At 37.3% G+C, this 6,119-nt stretch overlaps 1 pseudogene; it reads right to left on the bottom strand.

Moving 5' to 3' along the window:
* Positions 1-5,278: 5,278 nt before the first annotated feature.
* LOC123256327 lies at positions 5,279-5,848 on the bottom strand (annotated as a pseudogene).
* Positions 5,849-6,119: the final 271 nt, after the last annotated feature.

Below are 6,119 nucleotides of genomic sequence, written 5' to 3'. Positions count from 1 at the left end.
GCCTAGCACTCTATTCACAGCCTCACCAGGAACTTGGAGTTCAATAATCCTTAACTTTTAATACTTCTTCATGTTTCAACCACGTTTTATTAAAATGATAGAATTTGTTCTGTGAGCTGAGGTTTTTCTTCCACTTTCTGGTCACACTTGGACAACCATACAGGGTTTCTTAAAGATTCAAAAGTTCATGACATCATGGTCATGACCTGTCATCTCCAGATCAAAGTCATCCCTGATGACACTCAGAATCTGGCTTAAGGGGGCAGCTGGGTGGTTCAGTGGATTGAGAGCCAGGCATAGAGATGAGAGATCCTAGTTTCAAATCTGGCCTCAGATACTTCCCAGGAGTGTGACCCTGGGCAAGTCACTTGACCCCTATTGCCTACCCTTACTGCTCTTTTGCCTTGGAGCCAGTACACAGTATTGACTCCAAGATGGAAGGTAAGGGTTTTAAAAAAAAATACACAAACAAACAAACAATCAAACAAACAAATAAATAAATAAAATTTAAAAAAAGAATCTTGCTTAACCTATCCTTTCTCTGTCTTCTCCCTCTTTCTTATCATGAACCAATATGAAGCACTGGAGCAAGACAAAAGTGAATGGAGCACCACAAAGACTAGACAGTACAGTCATATATGAAGTCTGAAGTTTATCATGAAGCCTAAGCCTTTTTGTAGGTCTCATTTCCTCCAGCCACCCACATACCTGTGGGAATTTAGTTAGGGATAGTTTGATTTCAAGGGTTAGTTGAAGGAAGGGAATTTGAGAGAAGCCCTGGGAAAGGATTCTGGGTAGAAAGGAATGTGGTTCTACAACTGGAAAAAACTGAACTTTACTTTCTTCTTGGATTTTGATCAAGCTGTGGGGAAGTTTTGTTTCTGCCTATCATAACTATCAGGCTGAAGGAGGAGTTTTATACTTAGAGTTGGACAGTTAGGATTTTTGTGGAAAAAATCTTTGACATCGAGGTAAAGGGTTTGCTTGGAAGAAACTAATTTCCCTGAGACCAGTCTTCATCTGGCAGTGATCTATCTAGTAGAATTCTATTGGCTAAGGTAATTCAAAGCTTTCTACCTATAACTTTGAGTTACTTAGTACAAAAGTTTTATACTTAGTACAAAAGCCAAATCCAAAGGTTTTTTTCCCTTTTCTTTTCCTATTGGTATTAAGTTAGATTAAGTCAGATAGCATTTGGGAGGTTTTATTAGATAGCATATGGAAGATTAAGCAGGACCTATAGAAGAAAACAAAGGCTTTCTTTTCCCAAAGAGACTTGGACAGTTGGGTATAGTTAGTTTGGATAGTTTTAGGGTCATACCTAATTAAAGTTCAACTTTCATAAACCAAGGGTTTGTGCTTCACTGGCCCTGGGGAGTTCCTAGGTGGGTTGTAACATCTAACATCATTCTAGGACTCTTCCACATAATACATACCCTCTCTAGTTCACAGCATTGCCCTGAAACTGAGGCATTCCATGGGGAAAGGAGACTCATTTTTGCAAAGCGGTACTGCAAAACATTCTAACTCTTGTACTTTTAAATCCACACAGACTCCTATGGTGCACCTTTGCTTTACTGCTGCAGAAATTTCACTGGTGATTATGGATTCCTCAGCTGTACAGGCCAATGTAGTTCCTGACATGAAGTCTATCAGAAAGGTTCATGGAGAGAAAGTCAGGACTTAGCTCTCTACTTGACACAAAGCACACATCTTTATTGATTGACCTTGTATCTCAGACAGTGGAGGAACCTGTGCAAGCTCCACTAGCTATAAACACATTTTATTCCTCAAGCTATACGTTTAAAATATATTTCTATGACTATATTTTTTATAGGCATTACTCCACATTCACAAAAAAGCTTTTTGACAGAAATGCCTTCAGTAGATTCACACTATTCTATTCCTCCTGAAATGCATCCCCAGATAATATACTATTGAAAGAATCCATTTTTTACCTTGCATTTTACATCTGATTTTATGGTTTACAAAACCTTAAGCTGCTTCTCTGAGTTTTGAGTGAAGAAGTTTCTATGGGGTAAAGGAAAATCCTGTTCTCAATATTCTCTTTAAATACTTTCTTAAATTCCCTGCAAAAATGTTGGGGTATGTGTGATGCTAGAACCTGATCATGTGCCATCTTGAACAATAAAGGTGGTCTTATCTAATTGCCAAGCCGCCAATAAGTCTGCCCTTATCATGCACTTTAGGTTGTAGTTAAGCCTTGTAAATTTTCAAGGGTGTTCCAGCATGATAAGTAGGGCCTATGCTGATGCAACCAATAATGATCTACCATTTCTGCTATGCTGGCCCATTAGATGATTATTCTTCTATTCTTTGTTCTATGCTTATAAAAATGTATGATACTGTAGAGTTTCTTAGCCAAAGGCAGAGCTATTTAACCCATCCTTTATTATGAGGTCACTTGTCCATCATAACAAGTCTTGTCTTACTCAGATATTTGCCTCAGTTTACCTTTTTATTAAATTTCAAAGGAAACGCCCTGAAGGTCACTTCAGTGGAAACTTATCAGTTAGGAAAAAGATCATTTCTCTCTTTGACGGCTCTCAGTGAGAAAATAATATTTCATTTCATTCCCTTTAGCAAACTTGAAAATCATTTAATGGGGTGGGGTGGAAGTCCACCTCTGGATCCAAATTCTGCCATTTGGGAACAAACTTTGGGGTAGCCATTAAAAATCCTACTTTAAAGAGTTAGTACAATCCCCTGAGTGTCTTCTAAGTTGAAGTTTCTCACTTTCTTCATTTTGTAGGATATGAATTGGATGCCCTTCTGCTATCTCACCTCCACTCATCCAAATGTTCTCCAGCTAGGGTTAAGCTAAACCATACACTGAGCAGTGTGGGTTACTAGTAGGCCAACTCCTCCATTTTTTTGAATTCCAGTCCCTTATGCCCCTCTTTAAGCAAACTCAAGGTCATAGAGGGATTTCTGGCTATCTGTCATATGATTACTCTATTGAGCTTTGTTATCCTTTAGACAGCTGTTAAAGTCTTTCTGAGATGTACTTTGATCAAACTGGGAATAACCTGTCTTCTGTTCTTACCACTCCACTCCTTCTGTTGGTGACCTCCTTATCTCCTTGGGACTCATTTACTTTCTATTTTTTACCCAGATTCTATTCGCCTCTTCCAGTTTATCTATTATTTTTCCAGATTACACATTGATATAGTTTTTAATACTCATTTTCCTAATTTTTGAAATCTATATTCTTTCTCTCCCATCTACCTAATAATGTAGGTAATATGATATAGGTTGTACATATGTTATCATACAATACATATTTCCTTTTTTGATATGTTGTGACAAAAGACACAGGTTGCCTACACAAGAGAAAATTTCATGTAGGAAATAAAGGAAAGAATGTCATGCTTCAATCTACATTTGAACTTCATCTGCTGAATGAAATGGATAAGCTTTTTTTTATTTTGAGTCCCTTGTAGTTTTCCTGAATTCTTGAATTGCTGAAAATAATTATGAGATTTACAGTTGAGGATAATACATTATTTTGGCTATAGTATAAAATGGTCTCCTGGTTTTATTGACTTCACTCTATAAGTATTTTTCTCCAAGTAGGTCCTTTTCCCCCACTCTTTAAGCTCTTTGGAGTATAAGCCTAGTGTAGGTACTGCTGGATCAAATGGTATGTACAGTTTCTATGGCTCTTTCAGCATAGTTGTAAATTGTTTTCCAGAATGGTTGTGTCGATTCACAGCTCTACCAATAGTGTATTTGTCTCCCATTTTTTCCACATCTCATTTCCCCTTTTAGTCATGTTAGGCTCTCAGATAGGTGAGAGGTGGTACATCAGAGTTGTTTTAAATTACATTTATGTAACTGATAATGATCTAAAGTATTTTTTTCAAATGAATAATATAATTTCAATTTCTTCATCTGAGAATTGATTGTTCATATCCTTTGACCACTTTTACATTTGAGATGATTCTTTATATATTTGAGCATCATCACACCTATGTGATCAGTTGGCAAACTTGTCCTTTCTAACTTTACAACATACTCTAGACAGCAAACAATTTTATCCACTCCTACAGTCCATACCTCAGATCAGCACTCAGAGTCCCTCTCTGCAAGATCCTTTGCTTGGGCTCCAAGCCTAAATCTTCTTCCCAAGCATTACCATCCTCTACTTACTTGCCCAAGGGATTTTCCTAAAGTTTATCTTGCTCTTTTCTCCCTTTTACCAAGTCACAGGACCTATAAATGTTATCTGGTAAAGTCTCATTGTTTCATGCCCCATTCTGGTTTAAATAGATATCCTGCATCTGCCATTTCATCCTCTCCTTTTTATATATATATGTTAAAATTTTATCTAATTACCACCACCTATAAGGTATCAAAGCATTATCACATGAATTTTCATGGAATTTAGCAAGTCTGAAATTAGTCAACCAATAAATTAATATTTACAGTTTACATGGGTGCACAGAAGACTTTTGCTATTTTCCATCTATATATGGAAAATATGACTAGCTTACTCTTCCATAGAGACAAATATCAGTGCTAGGAACAGCAGTGATTTTATAGGCAAAAGAGCTCAGTAAACTTATACTTAAAAAAAATTAAATGCTATTTTTTCAAAGATCTCACCATTTACTTTGTGACTATCCTAATTTTACCCAATTTCCAAGATTATAAAAAACAAACAAAAAAAAAACAGCAATTCGCCAACAGAACACTTAATGTGATTTAAAAACAAAAACAAACCCCAAACACCTTGCTTTCTGTCCTAGTAAGACTCTAAGATAGAAGGGCAAAGGCTAGGAAATTGGGGTTAAGTGATTTGTCCAGAAACACAGCAAAGAAGTATCTGAAGCTAGATTTGAACTCCAGGCCTGGCACTCCATCCACGGTGCCACCTACCTGCCCCTTAATATGTGATATTCATAGCTTTATTCTTAGACTATTTTTTACTTATAAGTCAGCAGCAGTTCCTCTTCACCTTCATTTTCTTTTGTGTGTTAAATAAAGACTTTCACCTATTTTCTCAAATTTACCCACTCTTTAATAGTTTACCAAATTAAATGAGAATGCTGGGTATTTCTTAAACTTAAAAAGTCCTTAATACCATATTCATTTATTTCAGGGTTTTCAGTTTTCTCATGGAGAAAAATAAATTAATTCAGGCATAACTCAACCTTGTATTTTGCCCACCTGTTACTTCTACAACACAATCTTGGATAGTAAAATCTGGTGTATGTTGTCTTAATTTCTATTGCATGGGGAAGGAAAGATCATCAAGAAAATCTTTAACCATTATGTGGAAAGCCTTGAGAATCCATGCTTTCCCCTCAAGGTTCAATTATTATCTTTTATCCACTCCTCAATCCATTTAATTATCTGATCTAAATTACTCTCTAGTTCTTCTGGTGCATTGCTGGGCAGCTGGTGTACTATTTCAGGCTTGTAGGAGGCCATGGCTTCCTCATAAAGAATATGAAAAATTTCATACTGAACATTGTCCTGTAGTTTCTTTACATTGTATCCCCTCTTTTAAAGTCTTGTATATAATACACAATTATCTGTTTGAAGCACAAAAACTATATGAAACCATCTTTCAGGGAAGAAGTCACAGCCATTGTAATCAGCAATAACTCCACCACCTTTCATTTTATTTTCTAGCTCATCAACTACTCTGTCTTCATCCAAAATAGGACATCCGTATTTTTCATCAAAGCCATCATATAGCTTCTCTTGCTAAATCACCCACATTAACGTATGTCAGTATTGTTCTTGATGCAGGTTCTTTACCGAGTGTGGGCTTTCCAACCCCTGGTGTACCCGTGAGCAGGATGTTGGGCAGCCTCATGGTCACGGTGGCACTATCTCCACCTTGGCCACCTACTGGCACTCCACGCGGGAGCAGCAGGCAGAGGGAGCCAGGCAGGAGTCCCATTTCAACTTCTTCTAAATCTGGCACTTTCCTGCACTTCTAGGCTTGGTATAGGGTTGCCCTCCCCAACTTCATGGTCCTACCTAAGTGGACCTACCTGCATTCCCTTAAACAATATACTTCTTCTCCCTTCTGCTTTCATTCCTATGGGATGTCTGTCCACCCTGCCTAGAATTCTCTCATCTTT

This window comes from Gracilinanus agilis, unplaced genomic scaffold (assembly GCF_016433145.1).
Source record: "Gracilinanus agilis isolate LMUSP501 unplaced genomic scaffold, AgileGrace unplaced_scaffold57847, whole genome shotgun sequence".
In the NCBI taxonomy this organism is placed as follows: domain Eukaryota; kingdom Metazoa; phylum Chordata; class Mammalia; order Didelphimorphia; family Didelphidae; genus Gracilinanus; species Gracilinanus agilis.
Note: the sequence above shows the minus strand (reverse complement) of the source record. Positions and strands in the feature narration are given on the sequence as shown.